At 46.8% G+C, this 27,751-nt stretch overlaps 1 protein-coding gene across 1 annotated transcript in view; it reads right to left on the bottom strand.

Moving 5' to 3' along the window:
* The window catches only part of MND1 (meiotic nuclear divisions 1), a 440,846-nt gene that overhangs the window by 343,373 nt on the left and 69,722 nt on the right, over nucleotides 1–27,751 (bottom strand). The window lies entirely within an intron of this gene.

Here is a 27,751-nt window from a genome sequence, read left to right as displayed (position 1 = left end):
AGCATCCTTGACTATTAGCTGTGAGTTACTGCTTTTTACTATGTTAGTACCCTTCCTTTTCTGGTGCATTGCTGCAATTTTAGGAACTTCGTAGAGTTTCTCATTGGTCAAAAGGGTGCAATTTCAGATTTTTATATGTTTCCCTTGTCTTTATGGCTTGATTTTGCTCACAAGAAAGTGTCACTCATAGTTGTTGAAATGTCACTCATAATTACACTGAAATTACGAAAAGGTCACTACATCAGGAGCTATGGTAATCCCGCACAATGTATTGTATTTGTTATCTTGAAGTCGTTTGTGTCTTGTGCGCGCTTTTCGTTGGGAGCTTGTGGAACTGTGGCCCTCTGTTCCCGGCTGCCACATAAATAACTTTAAACTGAAGAGGTCTTGAACGAAGAAGCGCTGTTCTCTGCGAACACTTCAAGAATGTTCTTTGGCGCTATACATGCAGATACGTGAACTCCGATGACGTGCTCTACAATACTGATTAAGTCGTCAACAACTACGTGAAAAATCCGTATGGCCATTTAAGTCCACGCTGCAGGTCCCATTTATATTTATCTTCACCTTAGATAATTTGTGTTTTCCATAACTCTCTCTACCTCACTACTCCACTCTATCTCACTACCTCACTATCTCACAACTTCTCTCTCTCAAAACATCACTACCTCACTCTCTAGCTCACAACCTCACAACTTCACTCTCTCTCACTCACTACCTCAATCACTCTCTATCTCACTACCTCACTGTTTCTATCTCACTAACTCACTTTCACTCTCTCTTTCACTACCTCTCTCTATCTCACTACATCACAACATCACTCTATGCTTATATATCACTACCTCACAACATCCCTCTCCCTCACTACCTCACTCTTTCACTACCTCACTCTCTCACTATCTACCTCACTCTCTCTCACTACCTCACGCTCTATTTCAATACCTCACTCTCTCTACCTCACTACCTCACTCTCTCTCTGCTAATGCAATAGGTATCACATAAAGCTAATGCCAATAGAAATGACAATGCCATTTATTTAGGGATACAAAAATGATAAAAAAATAATGAGCAATACCAATAGCTCTACCTATAATATTGCCGATACCATTGCATTGTAAATGCTTGTTCCTCTTGTAACGTATCGTTCGTTACCTCTTCTTGTATTTGGTTTGATTTTGATACTGCACAATTGTCACTTTTGCCTCATATAATGTAACGTTTGCTTTTGTAACATGCCCACTTGTAATTTTCTCCTCATGTAACGCTACTGTTCCTATTGTGAAGCGCTCTGACGCCTTCGGGTAAAGTCCGCGCTATATAAAAACGCATAAAATAAAAAATATAACTTTTCTAGCACCAGCGTCTTTAGTGCTTCGTTTTATTAGCATCTTGTGTGTGAAAGACTATCTGCAGCTGCAGACGGGTCATAGAGTAATGAACGTGGACATTATCGTTTAATGCCAGAGCAGATGAACGAGGAGTACAAGGCTAATCGAGGAGACGGGGCGGCGCTGTTTACCTTTCAGTACGTGGGACTTTTGAGCTTTTGGACTCCAAGCCTCTTAAAATGCGAAGTTGCAGCCTTACTGTGCTATTGATCCTGGTGCTCCACCTACTGGAGAATGAACTTATTCACTTTCCCATATCTTTTACTGTTAATAATTTGAGGGCGGTTAGGGCTTCTCAAAGTACTTTTAATCGCCCTCGTTTTTCTTCCTATACATTTTTTCCACTTTTTTTTCCATCAACGCACTATCGCCCCAACAGAGGCCCTACTGGAAGCATCATACCTCTTTTTCAGACTTTATAGCTGATTGATCACGAACTGCTGATTACTGTGCAGTTTGCAAGGGATGCCTCTGTTAGAAAAAACTGCAGACAAGCTGGTTCTCAGTTTACTCAATGCTCAAACAAGAGGTGTTGTCTCACTATCCTTTTCTTGAGCCGGCGGGAGGCGCCTATTATTTTTTACCTCTAGGTTATCATAAAAAATTACAATTAAAACTTGCGTTCAAGAAAAATTGTATTAAAAATGTGGCTCATAACCAAGGATCAAAAGCGATTAAAAGAAGGGTACGGAATGCCAATGTAACAGTAAATAAATAAACATTTTAATCCTTTTTTCCCTAAAAGTGCAAGATATTCTGAAACCACGTACATACTCGAGGAATACCATTAAGTAACTGCAAAAACAGAGAGAAGACCACATGTAGGCTTTGAGCCTAACAAAAAAAACAACAACAAAAAAAGATTCCCTGTGCCCAAGATAATGTAATTTCTTTTATTAGATTCCACCTAGGTCTAATCAGCCACTAATATACTTCCAGAAACAGTTATTAATATAGACCAGAAGGAATATAAATTGATATAGCTTACTCAGTTATAGTGGATGATGCTTACGAAAGTCCCGCGACTAGTAATATAAAGATAAGAGATATACTTTTTCGGATGTGTATTAGACTAAAACATTTCAGACATATTTCATAGGATGTTATGTGCTATTATAAGGCTGAAGAAGAAATCAACAGATAATTTGGTTCATATGTTTAACGACAATACCAACTGTCCTGTCCGATAGGGAATAATAAAAATGACATATCAACCCTCCCTTACAAATAACTCTGAGATCTATCTGCTAAGGACTAAGGGAAGCACACAACAAAACAAAGCCAAATAGAGAATTATTGGGGGATCACAGAAAATGTGCCAGGGAACCAACGACAAGCTAAACGACTGCGTGTCTTATGACTGTCAGTTGACAGAAGCAACAGACAATTCTTTACAAAGTCATTCTGTAATTGAAAGAAAAAAAAGAAAAGAAAGACAATAGAAGAAAATGCGAGAAACTTAAAGACAAATCAGGAACCTTTGTCAAAGAATTTAACAGTTCTTGTGTAAATAACTCCAAGATCTCTAAGATGAAGCTAAGTCAGCGTCTCTATTGTTCAGAAAATAGAAGTAGATAATTCTGAGATGACCCCATTTCTAAAACGGCACGAACTGATAACAAAAAGCTGTCTCCCACCACTAGTAAGCAAACTGTAATAAACAAGCATTGGCATAGCCAATAGGTCTCGCCTTTGGGACCTTATAAGTGTTTAGCCATGCAACAGTAATGTTGGTGCACCAAGGATATTGTGCTGCATAACTTAATACTTATAAGGTCTCAAAAGCGAGACCTATTGGCTATGCCAATGCTTGTTCCTATGGGAATGTCTTAGTTTCACCTCTTCTACTGATCCATGTGTGGCTCTGCTTCCTGAAACTGAGGGAAAATGCAATATTGTATAGTACAATATCAAATGAAATTGTGATAATGCAGTAATAAAGTGCACTGGAAAATGACATCCGAAATTTCTCTCAAATACTACACTGCTTTCAGACTTCACTTATGGAATCTGCATACAAGTCTGTTATATATCGCAGCTTATACGCACTAAGGTACCAGGTACAAGTGAGACGGTAAATTCTGATTCATGCACAAACTTGTTTTTGCACATATTAATTGCAATGATGAGTACTGGTATGAACATTGCGTCACTTGCAATTTCCTGCTAGTAAAATTGGCAGATCAAACCACACAAAATTTCCCAGGGTTACCAATGTGCGTTAACTTGTGAAAGCCTTCTTTTTGTACGTTATTCCAACTTTCCCAGACGAATTCTTGCCATAGTATGTTTTTACCACACCTGGTAATTAGAGCACCAACACCCAGGAAATACAGCACCTCATGGTATCATTCCCAGAGGATGTGGCCTAACGGCTAACCTCGAAGCTGGAGAACGGGTTGAAGTCTAGGCAGGAACGCTCAACATCCTGTGATTCTGGACAAATCACATAATCTCCCAGTGCATACCAAAAATGAATGTGCCCGTCTGTAATTCAACTGGTGTTCATTTAAATGCGCTTTGATACCTTCGGGTCGAGTTCGCGGTATATAAAACTCTGAAAAAAAATAAAATGATATGGATATTGCAATTTGATGCAATTATTTTTCCATTCTCAGTTTTAAAACGTTTTACTACCAGTCTCAATAGTGGGAATATATTTGTGAAGAAATTGCAGGACCCCTGCCTGACACAGTGTTACATGCTGCTGTAATTTTAAGCCACAGCTAAGGTGTAGTCATCAGATAATGCGTCACTGATTCCAAAGAGTGGCGAGTCAGACCTAAGCGGCGCGGGACAGGAAGTGACAGGCAATTAGTGAGGTCGGCAAAAGCAATCAGGAAAAGAAACAGGCACATGAGATGTAATGCAGAGTGTGAGGGGAAGACATACAGGCGAAGAGAACACAACCATGAGACACATCTTTAGGGGAAAACAGACATGAAAACGGCAGTTAGAGCACAGGAGAAACGGGCAGCCAACAAAGATCCTCATAGAGACAGACAAGCACTGGCGGCGCCAATAGGTCAAAGGGTCTCTTCATTGAATGGTGAGTTAGTCTGCCTGATATTGAGCATGGGCAAGTTGGTGAGAGCAGGAATGGTTTAATGGGTGGATGAATGGATGCAAGAGTGCATGGCTGACCGAATGCATAATGACGTGTAAACCTTCCAATACAAGTATGCGAACCCACTTACACAGAGGCTTTTTTATATTATTTTCTTTGCTCTTACAGTGCCCCTGTATGTAGGCAGACTTAGAATCAAAAATTAGCTAGCATTCGCGCCAAGAATTTTAAATTCTATTAAGGACACGGAGGCGAGGATTATGCGGTCTCCTTCTTTACTACGTAAAATCACAGCAGCCAATAAACATACAATTTAGTATAAACAAACTACATTGTCCATGTTACTTTGCGTCAACCACGCCTCCTTAGCCCTCCATAAGAGCCCTGGTCACTGTCCCAGCCTCCTCTTTCTTTGCTCGAACCGTGTAGAAGTCCACTAAGTCCATAATATTTCACGAACATCCTCCAACATGGAAGTTAACAGGAAACCAAATTCCACCGAAAGGCTTCAACTTGAAGACATCTTTTATTCAGACTTCTTGTCTGCACCTAGGAAAACCAAACATGAACAACCCGTAATTTCTGCGTGTTACCATAATTCAGTACAATATCAACGGGTGGGTAAGCATGAACAAACATATTGTAACATAGCCGGGTGGGATAATCCTCGCCTCCTTGTCCTTAATAGAATTGAAAATTCTTGGCGCGAATGCTAGCTAATTTTTTATTCTATTACAGGACCGGAGGCTTCGGATTATGCTAGTTTAACGCTTATTAAAAACAACAGATGTTATGTCTCCCACGGCTTATAATAAAATTACTTGAACGTTGATTCAGATGACCAATCAGCACAACGCATAATGTCCTGAATACTAGAACCTAACATAAATGACTTTGATGCCATGGCACCACGCACAGAATGTGCACCAAACATTTGAGTATCAACACCAGATTCTTTCATGATATAACAAAGCCATCTGGTTATGGTTGCAGGAGACACTGGTTTAAAAGGTTTTTGCAATGCAAGCAAAAGTTGAGTAGAGCCCTCAGGCCTCAATGATCGAGTACAATCCTCATAGGTTTTCAAGCATTGTACAACACATAATTTCTCATTGCTAGGGAAAGCATTATACTCAATATGTCTGGAAAGTGTCTTGGTACGGCCCGTAATGGTAAAAGAAACTCCTTCCGGAGTAAATACTCTACCTGTAATCTCCAGTGCCCGCACATCCGATGAACGTCTACAAGCTGACAAGCATAGAAGCATCGCTAACTTCGCAAACAACTGTTTTCTTGATAACAGACTATTCACCGGCCAACTATTGAAAAGAGAAATGACTAAAGATACATCCCATAAACCTGAGTATTTGGGTTTGGGGAGATTCGCTATTTGTATACCTTTAAGAAGTTTACAAATCATAGGGTGCATACCCACCGATTTCCCATCCACCGGGTTATGCGCCGCCGAAATGGCCGATCTAAAGTTATTTACAGATCGATAAGCCAAACCACTTGCTGCTTTCTCAGAAAGAAAATTTACAATATTGGGTAATCCTGCCCCCACGGGATCCCGATTTCGTTCCACGCACCAACCCATCCAGCCTGTCCAGGCTGAAGAGTATCGCTTCCTGGTGGAAGGCGCCCACGCTTGCCTGATGAAATCCGAAGCTGTCTCCGAAAATCCCGGCATTTGCCACTGCTGCCAGAAATTCGCCATGCCATCAGCGACAACCGCTCCGATATGATCAGAGGATGCCGTTCCCCGTGAGGTCCCAGGAGAAGAGACTCCGACCAAGGGAGCCTCCTGGGGAGATCGCAGCTCATTTACAATAATATCGGGAACCATGGCTGCGATCTCCAAGTGGCGCCACCAAAATCACCTCCGCCTGTTGCCTGAGAATATGAGAGGTCACTCTCGGAATGAGAAGGGAAGGCGGGAACGCATAATTCACTGGTCCCGACCAATCCTGAAGGAACGCATCCGTTGCGTTCGCTACTGGATCCGGCCTCCAACTGAAGAAGTTGGGAAGTTGCCGATTCAGCCTGGAAGGAAAAAGGTCCGTCTGACACGAGCCCCAAATTTCCTGCAGCCATTGGAATATGCTCGGCAGTAATCTCCAATCGCTGTAATCCCTGAGATGTCTGGAATTCCAGTCCGCTAAGAGGTTAGATTGTCCTGGAATATATTCCGCTATCACCATTATCTGGTGGCTCATAAGTCTTTGGCAATCTCCACCAACAGGGATGATCTCGTTCCTCCCAACTTGTTTAGGTACCACACTGCCGACACATTGTCCATCAGGAGGATGCAGCAGGCGGTGTGCTTGTGGGACAGAGTTCGAATCGCAAAGGAACCCGCTAGGAGTTCCAGACAATTTATGTGTAGTGCTAACTCTTGGGGAGACCACCTTCCACCTGTGGAAATATCGCCGCAACGTGCTCCCCAACGACTGGCGTCGAACTCGATAACAACCTCTGGCAGGGAGCCGAAAATGGCTCTTCCGTTCCACGCTTCTACGTGGTCCAGCCACCATTGCATCTCGTCCCTTACTTCCTGCGAGAGTGGGACCAGGTCTGTGTAAGCCAGACCCTTCTGTAGGTGTTGAATTTTGAGTCTCTGTAAAGCCCTGTAATGCAGTGGTCCCGGGAAAATCGCCTGAATGGACGATGCCAATAACCCCACTACTCTGGCGATGACCCTGAGTGAAACCATCTGTTTGGCTAACATCGCCACTATCTCTTTCTTCAAATCCCTGAGTTTTGCTTTGGGAAGATGCAATTGAGCCTTCTGGGAGTCTATCACAAAGCCCAGAAACTCGGTCGTCCTTGACGGTATCAGAGACAATTTGGCCTGATTGATTACAAACCCCAGGCTCTGCAAAAGAGAGATCGTCATTTGAAGGAGCTGCGATACCAGCGCTGGACTGTGGGCCATGATTAGAATATCGTCCAGGTAAATAATCATGCGCACCCCTTGCTCCCGTAAATGCGTGACCACCGGCTTCATCACCTTGGTGAAGCACCAAGGAGCTGAGGAAAGCACGAAAGGAAGGGCCAAATACTCGAACCACCGACCTTTCCATTGAAATTGCAGGAAGCGGCGGTGTGGAGGGAAAATGGGAATGGACAGGTAGGCATCCTTGAGATCCAGTCCGACTAGCCAATCCCCTGGTTTCAACAGATCCGCCAAAAGGGGAATCCCCTCCATTTTCAAGTGCTTGTACACGAGGTAATGGTTGAATTCCCTCAAATTCAGGACCTGTCTGTGGCCACCACCCTTCTTCTGGACCAGGAAAATATTGCTGCAAAAACCGTGAGGCTTTTTGTTGCATAAAGCTATTGCGTGTTTTTGCAGCAATTCTTCTATTTCTTTGTCTATAAAGTTGCATTCTTGTTGGGAAAAATGGAGAGGTCTCGGGAACGTGTCCTGACAGGGTGGTTCGTAAAATTCCAGTTGGAATCCTTGAACCGTCTGAAGCACTCACGCATCCTGAGTAAGGGTGTGCCAATTGTGTAGGAAATATTGAGTGCGACCCCCCAATGGCAAAAGAGACAAATCTGGCACACTCACCTGTTGAACTCTGTGCTTGGAAGTCTTCTCTGTTGCCACCTCAGTGGAATCTGCGCTTGTTGAAGCGGCAACGGGTGGGGTAGAAGGTTCCCCCTCTAGTAGAGTTCCATTCACCTCTTCCGACACCGAAATCACCTCTGGGGGGACCTTGATTGGAGAAACGGCCTGACGAGCGTCCCCTACCTCGTCCGTCCCTGTTGAAAAGGCCTTGCGTAAACACCCTTTTTATTCCTGATTGAGCTTTATCAAGGGATGTGAAAGTCCCTACGTACTTTGACACATCCTTCACGAACCGGTCTCCAAATAAGTTACCCTCTGCAAGAGGTCCGGGTTCAGCAGCTGCCAGATCGGTAAGATTAGTGTCCATACGCATAAGCAGAGACTTGCGTCTTTCTGTCGATATGGCACAGTTGGGATTGCCGAGCAGGCAAATGGCCCTCTGTGTCCACCCGGCAAGGATGTCCGGATCCACTGGAGTCGCTGATTCTTTGGCCACCAAGGCCATTTCCAGTATCTTTGCGAGGGGACCCACAATGTCAAGGAGCTTATCTTGACACCCTCTCCAGGCTCGGTCTATCCCTTCTTTGGGATCTCTGGCGAATTTCTTCAAAAACGTAAGCAAACTTACATCTATCTCAGGAGTTTCCCCGACCTCATCATAGATCTGGCCGGGGGCATTCCGACCAGAGTCGATTTCGGACTTCCTTATCAAACCCTTTGCGAATATTCTCATGCAAATATTCAATTACTTCGGGTGCCGGAGCCCAGTCAGTAGATCTAGGGTGGACTATTACGCTAGGATTGAAGGTGAAAGGGGTATTAGATGGAGTCTCCGAAGGCGAAGAAGCCACTCTCTTGGCCTTCTTCTTGGGAGGGGTCTCCTCGTCCGTTGTGTTAGTGTCGGTATCAGTATTAGTGGTGTCGGTGTCCACGTAGACTTTCTGCTTGCTCTTTGCCTTGCCCCCAGTGGAGTACTCGTGGTCGCCACCCGAAGGTGGGGGAAGTGAGTCCAGGGTCGTGGCATGCGGCCAGCGGCGCACTTGGACTACCTCAGTATCCGGGTGCACATTACGCTGGTCCTTAGTGAAACCGTGGCGCTTGGCAAAACTCTAGCTGCTTGGTAATTGGTTTCAGTGCAGCTGCCAATGCTTGTTGTACGGTAGTCTCCAGGGCCCTGTTCACAGAGGATTGGACCGAGTCGTCCAGACCCTCTACTATATTATCCTCAAGGACAGTCTCTTGATGTCCCTCATAATAGACATCCTCCTCATCTTCATAGCGTACCCACTCATCGATGATTACAATGGTAGAGCAATTGACTCAAGTCCACCAACTGCTAGAAGATATATATATATATATATATATATACACACATATATATATACATAAAGGAGGAGTAAGGGGGGAGGGCCAGCCCACGTGCACACAAGTTGAATTTTGGTTCAAGCACCCTCAGCAAAGCTGTAGTCAGTAATTATCAGAGCCGAAAGAAAGATGTATTAGGAGCGTTTGCACACTCCTTAGGGCGACTCCTATTGCAGCCGGTCAGGCGTCCTTCTTGAAATGTAACTCGGAGCGAAAACGCGCTAAAAAAATGATAAAGGAGCCGATGCCGGCGTGTGCAGCCCAAAAGAAGCCCAAATATAGCCCAATGGGCGTCGTGTGAGCTGCACACGTCGACCGGAAACCACCCGGCTCTTGCGGTGCTTACGGGAAGCCCTAGCACCGGCGCTTGAGGCGCTGAGACCGAAGACGGTCCTTTTTATCACCGCGCAGCGGTGTGGTACATCGCGCCGAGGGCGCGCTACAACAGAAACAATCTCGCAACCTGGAATCGGAGCAGAGATCCCGCCTGCGGCGCGAAGCGCCGAGTCAATCGCTGCTTCTCAATAACTGAGTAACTACCTGCATATAATTATATCTAAACAGCAACCTATACAACCAAGCGCAGCGCGCTACGTCTAATCTGGGCAACCCAATAAGTTAGCTATTTGAAAATTAGTCTGAGGGGTACTTATCTCTTGCTGTGAGCAGCAAAGAAAGAGGAGGCTGGGACAGTGACCAGGGCTCTTATGGAGGGCTAAGGAGGCGTGGCTGACGCAAAGTAACATGGACAATGTAGTTTGTTTATACTAAATTGTATGTTTATTGGCTGCTGTGATTTTACGCAGTAAAGAAGGAGATTGCATAATCCGAAGCCTCCGGTCCTGTAATAGAATTACCTATTCACGTCGAATAAAACTTCTCAAATAAATACAAAGTGGGTGAATGCACACAGTTTTAAAAGGCACACTTTATTTAACACCTTTATCTCTTATATCTCCAGAATTCAAACCAGAACTATCGGGGCCATCTCTCCTTACATTCTGGCCAATGCAAGTATTGCTGTGCTACGCGGATGTTTTGTCAGAGGTCATGTTAGCATGCGCTCACCAGGTGAGTTGCGTCTGAAATGATTCCAGTATGGCAAAGCTCTGTCAAAAACTCTTCAGCCTGCAGTCGTCAAATAAGTGAGCGGGTGGTCGCCTTCAAGCGTTCTTCCCCACCTTGCTGCTGCAGGGAGGGGGGCTGCCATCTATAGGTTCTGCATCCGTGCTATGTCGGTTGATTACGGTGTCTATCCTCACGCATTGCGCTGCTCGGAATTGGGGGATAGGCCCGCCTTCTGCATGACGCCGGCACACTCTTTTCTGCAGTAACAAGGTGGCCATCATTACTGACCCCTAAAGTGAGTGCAGGTACAAATTCTGAAAGCAATTTAAAATAAATATGTAAAAATATGCGTAGATTTTTAGAGCACGTCAAATATATGTGCATCACATTTGTTGCAGACGGTTTATTTCCATTTGAGACTTTTCCATGTGTCAAAACAGATGAAAAAACGCTCCGTTCCACATGCGATTCTAAGTGACTACTTGTGATTTGGTAGACAGTAGCTAACATTGTAAAAGTTACAGGAAAAACGTGATATTTTGCGTTCAAAGTAACTTTAGTGCTGCAATCCGCGGTATAAATTAGTTATCAGACCACAGTCGCAGTCTGACGGCTACTTTAACACAAGCGCGGCCCGTCATGGGACAGACAGAAGATGTGCCCGCAGGGACTACCTTTAATGGTGGTGGAAAAAAAAGTCCCCAGTGTATCACGCCGCCAGTAAAGCATCCAATGTCCGCCTGCACATCTTCTGTCGCTTCTGTCTACCCGCGTGCACGCTTTGGAATCATATCGATTCCAAAAGACCTTCGTCATGGCGAGAGCAGTGCGCACTGCTAACGCCAGACAAGACCTAAAAAGGCAGAAAACTAAAATAAGGCGCATCAAGAAGAAACGTTCAAAAATAGAAGTTTGAAGTCCCTCCCGGTCCATAAACAGAATCCGATGTGAATACGTTATCCAATACAACTACTGCATCTGATGTTCAACAATACACAATAAAATATACTTTAGAGATCCTGTCTTCTCTTAATGCCACAGCTCAACTATACACTTCTGTAATAGAGCAGAATGCCGAGCTCTCTACACGAAACCAGAAGAATCAAATCATAGTGTTACAAGAAACTGGAACTACAGTGAACAGAAGAACAAAAATCACTGAAATCTATTATATAGAGAATAGGCTAACTCGTTTTCCGTATGGACGAAATGGTTGTTGATAGTAACAGGTATGTGCTGGATTTTATCGGACAATTCAATGAATTCAAAACATAACTTAAAAGAAAAAACATTTGGAGATGTTATATATGATTAAACAAATAAGGCTGTTAAATTTTAGTGGGATACAAATTGATCGAAATTCTGAAAAACGAATATCATTCATCAGCTTCTACACTAATCTTTACTTCAACTATTGATACCAATATGATATTTAATATGTTGGCTCTTCTATGTGCTAAGAGGCACTGAGCTCATACGAAGGAGGGATGCATCTGCCAGCCCTGCTGCTGGCACACAAATGCCATTAATGAATGATACACCACAAGAAAAGCATTTAAAAAGCATCGCTGGAACTTTCTCTGTTCAAGACTTAGAGAATCTAACTAACCAAACCCAATATGGTCCTAAAGGCAGGATTGTGAATATGCTGTGTACTGTGGAAAAAGCGAACACAACAAGCATTGGCAAAGCCAATAGATCTCGTCTATACAAGAGCTAGTGCATTTTCCAATATCGATTTGTCATGATATCCAGCAGCACTGCCAAAAGTAAAGTTAGAAATACAAGCGCTATGACACATCCAGCATTAGTGGCACTTCATATCACTTTTATCCAAGTGGGATGGGCAAGCAAGGACAGGGAAAGTGGAGTGGGGGTATCGAAAAGCAACGACAAGAAGAGGGGTGTGCGGGAGGGGGCAGCAACGCAGAGAAGGGGCGGGCGGGAGGGGAGCAGCAACGCAGAGAAGGGGTGGGCAGGAGGTCAAAGAAGCAACACAGTGAAGTGGTGGACGGGAGGTCGATAAAGCAACACTGAGAAGAGGTGTTTGGGAGGGGAAAAAGAAATAGTACCTCAACCAAAGCACGAGCTGCAAATGGACATTAATCGAGAGGAAGCAATCTATGCTTGGTCCAGGCTTCACAGAAAGAAAAGGAAGAGACGCCCGGCACGCGATCGCCAATTAGGAAGCAGAAAAGAAGAGTAACAATAAAGCCAATGAATGGCAAGCAACGGGCAGGCTCCAAGCCCTTTATTTCTAAACGATAGCCCTCGCAGCCACTGTGCATGCTCTGTCGGTAGGCGAGACCTAAAATCTGAAGAACTTTCGCAAACCTGTTCTTGGCTGACAGCTGCTATGAACAATAATACAACAAATCAATGTCCCACAACATTGTTTAAGCAGGAACTTATCCTTAGTCCCATGGAATACATCAGTTTTCTCTCTGCACATCATTAACAGTGGTTTTATATCTGAGCTAAATGCTGGCATAGAGTGTCTGCTGGAAACCTGCCAAGAGTCAGACTTTCAGTTGTGTGATTATGCTGTCATCTCTAATACTATGATAAAATCTAAGGAAAGGTCATTGTAAAGGTGGTTTGGCTATTCTCCTGTCTAGAGAGTTTGCTTGGCTTTATGAGTTAACAGAAATAAACAATGAAACAATTTTGACCATAAACATTACAATATGATGATCTGAGAAACTGATTTTCTGTGTTTATGTTCTTCCTGGAAAAGAGTATTATAAAATGATAATCACACTATCTGATTTAATCTCGGAGTTGTTGGTAGATCATTTTTGTTCTCTCATTTGTGGCAACCTAATTGCTAAAAATCCTTAATCAAAGCTTTCAGGAACAAAAACACAGAAGAGGCCTGGAACACCCCTAGAATGGCTTTTCCGAAAAATTGCAAAACGGACATCACATTTAGATAAGCTTTTCAAACAGGTTTCGTTATTGTTAACAGCCGCCTGGTGGAAGATAATCCTGCTAACTATACAAGGAGAGCAGTGCTAATAACTCTATAATTGACTATATTAATTCTTTTAAATTCTTTCAACATATGAGATAATTACAACGATTCACAGCGATTACGGTCTAGTGCATTGTCAACCTTCTATAAAGGTAATGTTAAGTGTGGACTGGAATATTCCGGGAAATATGGTATTAATCATTACAAAGGCCTTCTAATCTGGTCTCATATGGCACTCTGATGTGTGTAATGTGATTAATGGCAAGCTCGATTATGTGACTGAGAACCTGGAGATTAAGGGGTTGGAACGTTATACATTTGCGGTGTCAAGATTAACTACAGCGACACAGCATAGTAGGAAACAAAGTTCTGCGAGGAAATATGCAGATAGCAAAAATGACTCATGGTGGCCAAATTCAATATTACAATTATCTACCAATAAGAGTGCTGGAAATGAAGCAAATTTGCAGGAAATGACAAAAATATTGGAAATGTAAAATTAAGTCTAACCAGGATAACATGTGGATGTCTCTTATTATTGCTGCCAAGGAAAATAAATTGTAAAACATTTTGAGTAATTAAAGCGCAAAAATTGAAAGGCAAGCTATTACGATGGCAGGAAACCTTTGGATTTATTATGTCACAAATCTTTATTCTTCCACAGGAAGTATAGCGATTTTGAGTTGCACACCAAAGAATTTGACCACATTATTCAATGTAACATTAAATATTACTTCAAAAATATCAGGAATGCTAGAAATACAATGGCGACTATGGAGTACATTTTTATTTTCCCTTTTTTAGGTCTCGCCCACTAGACAGCGTATCCATTGTCTGATGTGAAATGCATTGTTTAGAGCATTTGGAAAAATGGATATTGGATCAGAAAGTTTCTCAATTGGAACAATTGGGTTTTAGCAAAAAAATCTCTTTAACTCTAAATAATATTGCTGTTATGCAAATTCTAACCAGTCGTTTACTTCTTTACAGCCTACGACCAGGTTTTTATAAGCCAACTCTTTTGCAGAAATCAATTGACTTCAAGTCAAGAAGAACTTTATTCGGTATCAAGACCACAAAAGTTTGACAAGCTATTAATACAAATTAGAATTATTAAAAGACATGTGTTAATTTTTAAAAGGAATAAAACAAATTCACATATAAAAAGGTACATCACTGGCCATGAAATTTCATATTCGTTAAAAATTAGGCCATAAAAGCCGATCACCTTTCCCTCCAATTTATCAAGTTTCATAACGTTTTCTAATGGTCATACTCCACACTACAGATAACAGGGCTGGACAACGATTGCAGGTGCCTACACCCCTCAGTGTATGTACAGGGGCGAATATTCTTTAATACTGATACCAAAAAGCTTTTCCTAGGTTCCCTGAAAAGTGAGCAAAAGCAAATAAAGTGCTGCGTGCTCCGAGTTGCCATATTATCACAAGGACAGGGGGAAAGGTTGTCAGACCATCCACATTGTCTGGGAAATGCCACCAAAAAGTGCAAAGTGCCTAGGCGGAATCTTGTTAGACAGAAGCGTGTCTGACTCTAGGAAGTGAAGGATAAATAAGATTGCTGTTTTCGCATAAAAGGGCAACTGGGGCCTGACACCTTTTATCGAGTATGACGCATGGTTGCCCAGGTATAATACGCCTCTTTTATGTTGGATTTGGCATTCATGGGAATACTTAATGGGGTGTCAAAATACTAACCCAAGCCAATCTCAAAAAACCTATCCCTCACAAAACGGAGCCAGTGGATCTTCAAAGAATTATCTAAATTAATACAGTCTTCGATGATCTCCCTGGAGAACAGTAACTCTTCAGACATCCAAATTTTAATCCATAGAAGCAGGGGGGCGATGCCAATGTGGTCTTCAGCATTTTCTATCCCCAGTTCTTGGTGGGAGAAAGAAGTGGCAGAGCTATTTGGAATCATCAATAATCTTTTTGTAAATTTATTTTCAACCACTTGTAACCAGCGGTTTTTATAGTATACCCACACTCCCGCCCCGTATGTCGCAACTGACAGGCATTTTGCTTTGTAAAAGGTAACAAGCTCGGGCACCGGCTTATGGCCTAACTTACAGGCGAACCTTAATAGCCCCACCACAGCTCTGCTTGTCTTTTGGGCTCTTGCAGTGACAAGTGGCTCCCACTTTAACTCTTCGTTAAACGTATTCCCCAATATGTAAATACTTCCACCTTTTCAATAACCTTACCTCGAACAGCAAAGTTTTGAGTTTTGTTTTTTTCCAGACCACATACCATTGTGTAAGATTTTATGAAGTTGACCTTCAGGTCAAGGGCCGACATAAAATCCGTGACGGCGTCCAGGGAGGTTTGTAAGCTATTGGCCGTCAAGGAAATTAGCTGGGTGTCGTCCGCATACGTGAGAAGCTCGACTGGTTTACCTCCAATGTGGGGGAAATAAAAAATTTTTCCCAGTAAAAACGCTTCCAAAACATTTGAGTACATCAAAAAACAGAAAAGGGGGGGCGTGGCTAGCTGCCGCAGCTTAACCGAGCTCCGAGGGTGAGGCGGACTCCCCATACATCCGCCTGATCATCCATGCCTAATTCTAGCCCCAAGGTCCCTGAATGGGTAGTTGAGGCGAAGCGACCCCGCCTGCTTCCATTCCCGGGTCTCTCCGTGGCCCAGAACGTTATTGGCGCTGCCCGGAAGGTTGCGGCCTACACCGGTGACTGAAACCGGGACCTCGAGTTGGCGGAGTGTCCCGGGTGCCGCGAGGAAGATCCGGGCCAGTTTGAAGGGTGCTCCGGGGGAGTTCGCGGCTCACTGCGGGCCTGGCGGTGGTGCGTGCTGATCGTGCCCGGCTTGGGTCGTCCCTGTGTGCATAGTACATCGGCGGAGCCGGGGCCTGGGCGGCACGGGGGAAGACGGCCCCGCAGAGGACTCGTGGTCGGGCCCGGTGGCCGCGGCCCTCCCGTGCCGGACGATACGGTTGGCAGGTGACGGCCGAGGCGTGCTCCGGGGGAGTTCCGGTCGCCGGTGCTGCCTCTAGCCCATCGTGAGGCGGCCGAGGAGCGACTGGTGGTGCTGCTGACTGACGGTGCTGGGGACCCCCGGCGCTCCCTCGTGATGAGACCGAAGAGGTGGGCTGCAGGTGTGATCGGTGCTGGGCCCTGTGCTACTTTGGGTGTTACATCAAAAAGAGAGGGGGGACCGAGGATCGAGTTACGGTCCAGTGTCCATGCTCCTCTATGTAGTATTTAAACAAACAAAAGGGACACTGTTCCAAAAGGCTGGCTATCGGAAGTCGACCAATAGTCCTCGCCAGGAAAACGTAAAGATAAAGGCCTAGGTATAAAGGGGATACCTACGCATGCGCGGGTGAGTAGTCCTCCCCGGCTACGCATGCGCGGCGGTACCCTGCACCTGCTCAAGCGCGCTGTCATGCCGAGGGACCCACGTCCCGGATGTAGACGCTGCCCGGGCTTCCCTCTCTGGACTATTTAATCCGAGCATTGCCCCCTGGTAATCCATGGGGGGAGACGAATGGACGGGGCAGGTAGTCTGCAGCCCGCACCCTGACACCACTGTAAGTAGGGGGCGTTTGAGGAAGGGGCATTCCGAGCGATTAGTACTCGGTTCGTGCACAGCCCTTTTAATGGTTGGGCTCTGGTGCTTATGCTCCCTTTCAATATTGCTCTAGTTTTTAAATACTCTTCTTTATTACAGTCCGTACGGGTGTGGGGGTCCACCGTTTTCTGGCTTTAGAAGGGACTCTCCGGACTACGCTGGGTAAGGATTTTTAATTGTAATCGCTTCCCCTTTTTTGCAAGTCCTGTGACATAATGCTTACTACACAGAAACAGGTAGCCATATATGACTGGTCCTATGCATAACCACATTGTGGTCAAGGGTACTGTTTATAATTTTGACATCCTGGTCCTCCATCTGACATTTAGGGTGTCCGCTAGACCGGCTACTATGTAGGACGGAATATTACTGGGCATACACACATTTGAGAGGTTGTTTTTCTTTAGAGTGGCAAAATCCCGGCAGGGGATATATGGTACATGGGTAACTTTTGGGACGCCCCGAAGTTCTGGCTTGTGTGTCTTTCATGGTGGCAGGTTGTGCACACGATTGTGGCACATTTTGTGACATCAAGTTGTACTGATACACATACTGCTTATGTTTTCTATTTCTACCCTAGGTATCCATCAGGAGGATAAGCAATTTTACGCCACCCTGTATGGGAAGCAGGGTTATGGCTCACCCTGACTGATTACGAGGGTATATGTTTTTTATTATTCACTTCACGTGCACTTCACTGCTGTTTATTTTTGATCCTGAAGAAGCGCCCCTTGTGGCACCAATGGCGCGAAACATGTCGATCCATTACATGCATAGTTATGCCTGTAAGGGTAACTGTTTACCCATGGGGTTCTAATGTGTTTTTATGGGAACAATTCCCGTTGTTCATTTTTTGGCCTTAGCAACCCTTTTCAAATTTTATTGTAATTTGCACGCACCTTGTAGCCCTCTTTATCTGGACCCACACCCCACATACCCTCAGGCACCATCCGGCATTGACTTTAAAAGAGCTCCGCCAAAGTGACCCTTCGGGGGACCCGTTGGGCATTGCACCGCCGGGCCCGACGAGGAGCCAACGCCCGATGATGAAGCATGACACCCTCCGGGGTGTGTGAGGGCAACAGGAGATAAGACTTGTTCTTTCTCTTTTTTAGGGGGTCCCCTTTATACCTAGGTCTTTATCTTTACGTTTTCCTGGCGAGGACTATTGGTCGACTTCCGATAGCCAGCCTTTTGGAACAGTGTCCCTTTTGTTTGTTTAAATACTACTTTGGGTGCTACGCCTTACTACCCGTGCTGAATCTGAGGGTGTGGCCCGCGGTGGTGGACAACTCCTGCGTTGACCTCGGAATACCGGCGCCCGGTCGGGGCTTCCCGCTCCGACGACTAGCTGGCGGTGGATAGGGGATATTTTTGGCGGCATATCCCGAAGCGACCATGAGTGGGAAAGGAGCCCGGGCGAGCCAGCAAAGCAAGTTGGACAAGTTTGCATATAATAAAGATTCTGGTTCCATGCCGGACCGCGGCGGACGCGCCGAGAAGGTGGCAGCAGAACCGGAGACGCCTAAAGTGACGCTGGAGGACATCATGGCTGCCCTGACGCAAGTACAATCCACCGTGGGATCGATTTCCTCGGATGTGTCCCTCCTCCGTGCGGAACTTCAGAAAATGTCAGCCAGGGTCACAGATGTGGAGCAAGTGACAGCTACCTTAACAAAAGATTCTAGCTATCTCGTACAAAAAGTGTCCCAGTTGGAGGCGGAGAACAAGCGCATGGCGGGCAGGTTGGACGATCAGGAGGGGCGCTCCCGTCGCAACAAAGTGCGCATAACTGGGATTCCCGAAAGTGAGGGGCATCCTGCCATGGACTTATATGTTGAGGATCTGTTAAAGTCCAAGCTGCAGCCCAGGGGTCTCTCTGCCTTTTTCTCGGTGGAGCGTGCCCACAGAGTACCTGGTGGCCGGCCGAAAGTTGGTGCGCCCCCTAGACTGGTCCTGGCTCGCATGTTCAACTTCCGCGACAGAGACGCCATTCTCCAGGCGGCACGGGTGGCACCGCCCCTCCGCCTCCAGAACTCCACGGTATCCTTCTTCCCGGATTACACGGCAGCAGTGGCGGCGCAGCGGAGGAGCTTCCTGGAAGTCAAAAAGAAGCTCAGAGCCCGTGAGCTTCCCTATGCTATGCTCTTCCCGGCGCGGCTGAGGGTGGTGGCAGATGGGAAAACGAGGTTCTTTGACACGCCGGAGGAGGCTCATGACTGGCTTGAGGGATGGCAACAGGTTAAAGGTGATGGGCGCTCGGACCGGAGGGGGAGACAGCCTGGGGGATCTGAGGATCCTGGTGGTCGGAACCGGCGGACGGAGGAGGTGGAGGAGGGATCCGCCGGATAGAGCCCTGACGGAAGCCTCCCAGACACGATAATATGTAGCGAACTCAGAGACCTACTACCGCCGGAGTGGCCTACTTCATGTTGCTTTATTGCACTGACTATGGGACCTTGGGACAGGGGATGTCTTGGTCTTCCTCGGACCTCCCGCTCCTTTGCACGCAAGTACTGTTCGGGGTTAAGGGGTCTGAGCATTCTGCTCAGTTGGGGTGGCGGGCAGTTCTAGGTCCGTATGGCAGGGAGGGGGGTTGGGGATTGTTTCACTGTTTTTTTCTATGTTTGGGTTCCTGCTGGCAATGACACTTGAATCAAATAATGCACGCCTTCATTACATTACACATGTCCTACACCGGTATATCCGCCATGTTCACTGCCTTTTGCCCCAACTACCGTAATGTCCGGTTTAACGCACAAAACACCAACTGAGACCAATCTGACCCCGGTGCGGCCTCTCTCTCTACTCACGTGGAATGTGCGGGGCTTGGGAGACAAAATCAAACGGGGCCTGGTCCTGCAGAGTATTAAGAGGTGTGCCCCGGCGGTGGTCCTGCTCCAAGAGACCCACCTTACTGGCACCGCTAGTAGAGCGATGGATAGATGGGGGTATAAGATGGTGACACACTCTGAATTTACCTCCGGATCTCGGGGGGTGGGCATAATGGTGCGCCGACAGTCCCACTTAATAGTGCACAACGTTAAAACTGATGGGTCGGGACGATTTGCGGCGGTCCACACCCAATGGGAGGGGCGGCCCTTCAACATAGTGTCTGTTTATATTCCACCTGCACTGCATGCCATGGCGCTCCCGGCGCTCAGCGAGTTTCTGCTGGCTCTACCGGAGGGGGAGGTGATACTGGGCGGAGACTTCAATGCTGTTATGAACGACCTCAATGACCGGTGTCCCCCACGGACGAGGAGCGGGGGAGTATCGCGCCTTGAGAGCTTTACGGAGGCAATCGGGCTAACGGATATATGGCGGTTGCATCACCCGGCGGCGCAGCAATTCACGTACCACTCTGGGGTGCACAATAGTTTAACTCGCATAGACTACTTCCTGGGTTCGTCTGGTTGCCTCCAAAATATTGATAGTATAGAAATTAGACCCAGAGGGATATCTGATCACTCCCCGATACTCTTGCAATACACTCGTTATCACTTGATGCGACGCCACATCTACCAGATGCATCCCAGCTGCCTACGGCTCCCTGATATTCGTAAATCAATAGCGAAGGTGACAAGCCTTTACTTTCAGGAAAATGCCGCCTCGGTTGATTCCCCCACTGTTCTTTGGGAGGCATACAAAACGGTCGTTAGGGGGCAGGCTATGGCCTCCATTGCGGAGTACAAGCGTGGAAAGCATTCTGAGCTGCAGTCACTAGAGCTTGAGCTTCATGCGGTGGAGGCTCACCAGGCCCAAGACCCATCTCCCACGGCCTCCCACAATCTGCGACTGGTGCAGACGAAATACAGGGAACACCTCGCAGAGCGCACCAGACAACGCCTGGAAGCTTCAAGGCACACAGTTTATGACGTGGGTGGTAAAACTGGAAAGTTGCTGGCGTGGCTTGATAGACGTGACAGTGGCGATAGGTGGATTGCGCAACTTAGCACGGATGAGGGGCAGAGGACGTCCGACCCGCGTGCAATAGTGCGTGCTCTGGCTGGGCACTTTCGGGGGGTCTACTCTTCCGCTTCCTCTATGACAGTGGAGGAGGCGCTGACATACATCAGAGACCTCAAGATGCCCAAACTCTCCCTTGAGGCGCGGGAGGCCCTGGAAGCTGAGCCCACGGTGGAGAAGATACAGGCGGCTATTGGCGCATTGCAGCCCGGTAAGGCTTTGGGGCCCAACGGCATACCGGTTGAGCTCTATAAGAGGCTGTCCGGGACGCTGGCCCCACATCTACTAAATATGTTTACCCATAGCTTGCGGACGGGCGAGCTCCCATTAGACCAACGCACGGCCACCATCGTGGGGATTCCAAAATTAGGTAAACCTGTCGATCAATGTACCTCCTATCGTCCCATATCGCTGCTTAACGCGGAGGCCAAGATCCTCGCGAAGTTGCTGGCCAGCAGGCTGACGCCGCACTTGTCCGAAATTGTGCACCCAGATCAGTCAGGCTTTATGCCCGGCAGAGGTACATCCCATAACTTGAGGCGACTGCACGGGGTGCTGGCCCGGGCGGAACGGTTGCGGGAACCGGCGGTGCTTCTCTCTCTGGACGCGCGAATGGCGTTCGATATGGTTGAATGGCCCTTTCTTTTTGCAGTATTGTTGCATCTGGGCTTCGGGCCCAAATTCTGTGCCTGGGTCCGACTCCTATACACTAATCCAGTGGCCCATGTCACGGCCAATGGACATGTCGGAGGACTTCCCCCTGACGCGTGACACGCGCCAGGGCTGTCCTTTGTCGCCACTGCTCTTTGTCATGGTGCTCGAGCCACTTGCGGCTTGGATACGCTGGGAGACCATGATACGGGGCCTCAAGTGGTCTGACGGCTGGGAGGACCACGTCTTCCTGTATGCGGATGACGTGTTGCTGTATCTGTCCTCCCCTAGACGTTCTATACTAGCACTACTTAACATCTGTGAGGTCTTTGGCAGAGCGTCCGGCTATCCGATTAACTGGTCAAAGTCGGTCCTGTCCGTACTGCATGGCCTTCCCCCGCAGCTGCTGGCGGGCTGTCCGCTCCGCGTGGCAGAAGGATCTTTCAAATATTTAGGTGTACACATCACGTTGGATCAGACGGAGTTTTTCCGGCAAAATCTGTGCCCCCCAATGGACCGCCTCAAGCGGGATGTGCATCACTGGGGAGCGCTGCCACTGACCCTGTTGGGGAGAGCGGCACTCTTCAAAATGATGGCTTTGCCACGGTTCTTATATGAGCTGGAGAACACGCCGTATCCGGTCCCCCCGGCCTACTTCCGCGCGATAGCGGCGCAAGTCTCTAGCCTTCTATGGGGCAACGGGCCGGCACGAATTGCGCAGTCTAAATTAGTTCGTGGGTGGTATGATGGGGGAATTGCGCTCCCTGATATCCAACTCTACTATTGGGCGGCGCAGCTGAAGGTAATTAATCAATGGCTCCACGCGCCACAGTCTGACCCGGCATTTAAGGCGGACAGAGATATATTGGGCGAGAGGGGTATACTGTCGCCTTTATACGATGGTAGACTGGCCCCGAAGTTGATCAGCCCCCTGAGACAGACTGTGTCCATCTGGCATGCGGCCCAGGCCAAATTGGGGTGGCGGGGGGTTTTGACACAACTCACACCTCTCTGGGATGCAAAGCAGTTGGGACGGTTGAGGGATAGCAAAGGCTTCGATGGTTGGGACAACATTGGAATTTCGGTGATAGGCGATATGTGGCAAAAGGGGGCAGTCGTCCCGTTCGCACGCTTACAACAGCAATATGAGCTGGCTCCCTCGGAATGGTTCCGGTACATTCAGATTAAACATGCCCTGATCGCAAAGCTGGCTCCCGACGGGGAGGCTCCGGAGGCATCCCCGTTGGAAGACAGGTTACTGACGGAATACATGCCTAAGAAGGCCACGTCCTTCACGTACCGCAAGCTTATCAATAACCTACCGGACCTCACGGGGCCCTTGCGGGAGAAGTGGGCCGATGAGGTCGGCGAATTTGATGATCCGGAATGGCGCGAGGTGTTGGCATCGCCGCGCGAGGCGGGTATACCTTCAAAGCTGCGGCTGGTGCAGCTCCGAATTTTGCACCGTTCGTACTATACCAGACATTTGTTACACAAAATGGGCAGAGCATTACACCCCTTCTGCCTGCGTGGTTGTGGGGAGGAAGGAACCTTTTATCATACCATTTGGGATTGCTCCGTAATCCAAGATTTCTGGAGGTGAGTGATGCGGACAATGTCGCAGGCGTGCGGGGTATCGTTGGTGCCGGAGCCCCGGCGCTGCTTACTGAATGTGTGGGAGCCTAACGACCTCAGTCGTCAGGCTCAGAACTGGGCCACGCTGGGGATAATGACAGCTAAAAGGAACATAGCCCAAAAATGGGGGGCGGTGGGGGTGCCTTCACTGACCGCATGGGGGAGGGATATGGATGCAGCCATGTTTGCTGAGCGTTCAGCGTTTATCAGGCGGGGTTGCCCCTGCAAGTGGGACAAGGTATGGGGGGCATGGAACAAATTCAGGCACCTCTGATTCAGACTGATGAAGTAGATCTCGGGCAGCAGTGAGAAATGTTGATGCCGGCTATGTAACACAGTGTAGATATGGTGTTTACTTATGGATTGTATATTGGGGTGCTGTATTGTCAAAAGATACGAGCAAAATGCCTACTCAAGTGTCTTACTGTTTTGTTCATAACAAAAACAATAAAAAAAATTAAAAAAAAAAAAAGGGGGCTAAAATGCATCCCTGCCGGACTCCTTCTGTGGAGGAGATGGGCGTGGTCCTTTCTCCCTGCGTGCCAAATCTTATGCAAATGGTAGTGTCAGCATGGAGTCTTCGGAGAAGCAGAATCAATGCTTTGTCAAAGCCCATTTCTCCCATCAACGCCCACAATTTTTCCCTGGTAACAGTATCAAATGCTCTTGACAAGTCCATGAAGGCAAGGTGGATGGAGATCCCCCCTTGCCCTCATGTACTTGGCCATGATCAACAACAGATTTAGGCATTGCTCTGTGGTGCCTATCCCTCTACGAAAGCCATATTGGGTTTTTGAGATAATACCCGTGCTGGTTGCCCAGGTCTCTAATCGGGCCAGAATTACCCTACCCAGTATCTTGATAGTAGCGTCAATAAGGGAAATCGGCCTGTAGCAAGTAGGATAATTTCTGTTCCCTTTTTTAAACACGGGTCCGGTAATGGCCTCTTTCCAGGATGCTGGGATTGGGCCAATCACAGCAGATTTGAAAACATTTGTCAGCAGGGGAGCCCAGAGCTTGGTGTCTAATGGTACTCCATCAGGACCTGGGGCCTTTTTACAGGTACCTTTCGCTAGTGGCTCTTCCACCTCTGCCACTGTAAATGAGGCACTAAGCTCAGCGGCCTGTGCTCGGTCTACAATAAGGTCCTTATTACTCGCTGTGGGCTTCATCCCACTGGGGTTAAAAATGGTCGCGAAATAGGATTCCCAGGTATCTCAAAAAATTGTTGAGTCCATCTTTTTTACTTCCTCCGTAAATTGTGGTCGATTAATGATGGCCCAAGAACTTTTGCTGTCGTTAAGAGCGCTGGATTTCTCCAGATCCTCGTCTTTTCTTTTATTGATAGTACTTTCGTATAATCGTCTAGCATCTTTAATTAATGCTTTTTTGCGAGGGGTGGATCGGAGGTCAATTTTTAAATTCTTATGGGCTCTGGAGCAATCAACATTGAACCATCGTGACTCTTGATGCTGTGCAGACCTAGCTGGGCATGTTAATCAATTGGCTACGTTTTTGCAGATGCTTTTGAAGTTATGGACAATCATAGCTGAAAGGGGAGAATCCAGCTGAAGGCACTCCAATATGGAATCGCAATTTGTTTGAACTATTTCACTCTCAAATTGTTGCGGATTTAACTCACCCCAGTTTGTTGTAGCCCCTTTATTGCGGTTCTAATAAATCGGCGGCCATCGCCCCCGCTGCCTGAGCTACTACTCTAAGTGAGACAGTGACTGGGTTATGATTGTTTGAAGGGTTTGGTTCCACAATAAAATCACAAACAAATGAGGAAAGCTCCCTAAAAATAAACATAAAATCAATAAAAACTAGCCCTGCCCTCACCAACAAAAGTGGGACACTGCTCGGAGAAACTATTGTTCAAACTGTCCAAATCATTCTCAAAGAGGATGGTGTTTAGAGCCTTGCCCTGCGGGGAGAGGACAAAGTGCATCAAGGGCTGCCCTACTGGATCCGAGAGGCCACAAACTCGTACGTTGCTGTGCTCACATGGCGTACAATTAAAGTCCTCCACCCACAGGACACACAAGGGCTGGTACTTTCCAGAAACATTTGAGATTTCCTTCTGCAGGGCTTCTATGACATGACAATTCCTTGGGTCAAAGATATTAGAATACCTTTTTACAAGTAAAACCTTAACCTGCATCAAGTTTGCGATCATGATCAACTGGAACCATGGAGACGATCCTACACAGTGAGCTTTTATAGTGCAAAGTTTAACAGTAACTAAGGTTACCAACATTCCTTTTGCCCTCCCAGCTGAAGAAGGGGTAGCTGGCACATTTAGGGCATAATAACCATCCATCACAATATTCTCTTTGGACCATATTTCCTGCAAACAGATTATATCGAATCCCCTAATATATTCCAACCACACCCCATCCACTGCTTTGGATCGGAAGCCGGCAATATTCCAAGAGATTAGTTTCACTAAGGGTATCGGGTGCCCGGCCCACTGTTTGGTGATATAACAAGTGAAGTGGGTGGACTGACCGCTAAAATCAATCCCGACCCCTCTTCCTCACAATTGATCTCAACTATTGGATTTGTGACATCACAACAGATTCTGGTTTCACTTTTGTTTGTCTTAGCAGTGGAGTCGGTGTGGATTAAGTTCGGGGTGTCTGGAGATTTTATATTGGCACATACCACATTTCTCACAGCTCCCCCTGGATCAACAGGTATGCGACCTCTACTTCTATTATCAACTTGAAGTGTAGATTGTCTAGACGGTCAATCAATCTCTGTTAGATTTAAAAGGGGCTCAAAACAATTTGGATGAAAAATGGAAGGGCAGGCTGGGGAATCTCTAGGTTGTCTAGGCTGGTTGGGCCACTGATTACAGGAAAAAAACCTGGTTAGGGGGATAAAAGAAATCCAGAGGTCGAGCATTTATTAGTTCGCTGGGTGAGTCTCAGAGGTGATTCAGGGCATGGTGCACGCATCTCGCGTCACTAACATTCAGCACAACGCAGTCCCCCCCGAAGACTCTTCTTAGTAAGACCAACCCAGCTCACCCGCGTGACCCGCCTAGCCATGATAATATAGTCAACCAATTAAAACAGGCTCTGACAATTTTCTTGTTAACCAGGAAGTAATACGGGAACTCCCGCTAAAATCAAGGTGTACGGTGTACTGTCAGGGGGCAGGTTAAGTATATCAGTGGACCCCCTCCCACCTGGTGGGCGATCTAAGTGATTGTATGACATTGCGTCCCCTGGGAGGCAACTACCACGCTAACTAGATTAGACCTTTTTTTTTATACGGAACGCCATGTCTGGAGTGTGGACTCTGTGAGGGAGGTTTCCCCTGAGAGAGATGATCCAGAGATAGGGTAGTCGATGACTTAATATTTGCGGTCTCCTGAATGTGCTAACGTGAGGGGGAAGTGGTATTGGTAATAGAATTAACTGTAACACTTACAGGGGCTACATCGTTGAGAGAGGCAGCAGGAAAAACAACACCCTGCCCTACCACTGAGTCACCCAGCAGTAGGACACTCTCTAGCTGTTTGTCTGCAAGAGTCTTTTGTGCTGGCACTAGCACTTGAAGGACAGTGGCTAATTGCTCCTCTATACTGGTCAATCTTGTCAGGATGGGGGCTATGGCCTCCTGCACTAACTGACTAAGTTTCACAAATAGGGTCTCAGATCCAGCTTGCTCAGTGTTGGCTACCCCTTCTTTGTGCAATGTACCCCCTTTTCCTGTTATGTGGGTATGTTTAAATCTTTTTTATCTTAGGTGTCTTATGCGCAACCCCCATCCCCTCAGTTTGTTTCCTCTTTCCACCAGGATCAATCGTTTAACCGGGTTTCACCGCTATTGTGTGGGCAGGGCAATCTCCAACATCCCGGGTGCCATGAGGTTCGCCCGGGCTCAAAATTAATGGTTTCAATTATGTCCACATGGAAGTCATTGTTAGAGGGAGATAAGCGGGGGTCCGGAGCTAGTTCTGGGATAGGCGTTAAAGAAAGTCTCCTCTTAGCACGTTCTATTTCTTTGCTGATAGCTCTCACCGCCTTTTGTAAAAATCCATCAAGGGTGGTGTGAGAAGGTGGGTTGGTATATGCTAACCACTAGTTAAAGTGGGCACTTTGTACCAGGCCACACGACCCTTATGATGTCTGAGGTCAAAGATAAACTTATTGAAAGCTATCCTAGTGGTAGCTATGGAGAGCAGCCTTCAGGCTTAATCTTGGAGGAATGTAAAGCAGCTTGTTTTACCAGAATATCACCTCCTAAACGATTAAATGAAAGGAGAACCACACAGAGTTTATATAAAACTATGTATGTATTAATATAACCCTCTCTACTAGTCTGCACGAGACTAGGGTATAAACCACACAATACTAAATGACTAGAACATTCGTAAATAGCTAAATACACAGCGGGCTCCAGGGAGAGACCGAACCATATACAAAAACAAGTATTGGCATA

Source organism: Triturus cristatus, chromosome 2_2 (assembly GCF_964204655.1).
Source record: "Triturus cristatus chromosome 2_2, aTriCri1.1, whole genome shotgun sequence".
In the NCBI taxonomy this organism is placed as follows: domain Eukaryota; kingdom Metazoa; phylum Chordata; class Amphibia; order Caudata; family Salamandridae; genus Triturus; species Triturus cristatus.
Note: the sequence above shows the minus strand (reverse complement) of the source record. Positions and strands in the feature narration are given on the sequence as shown.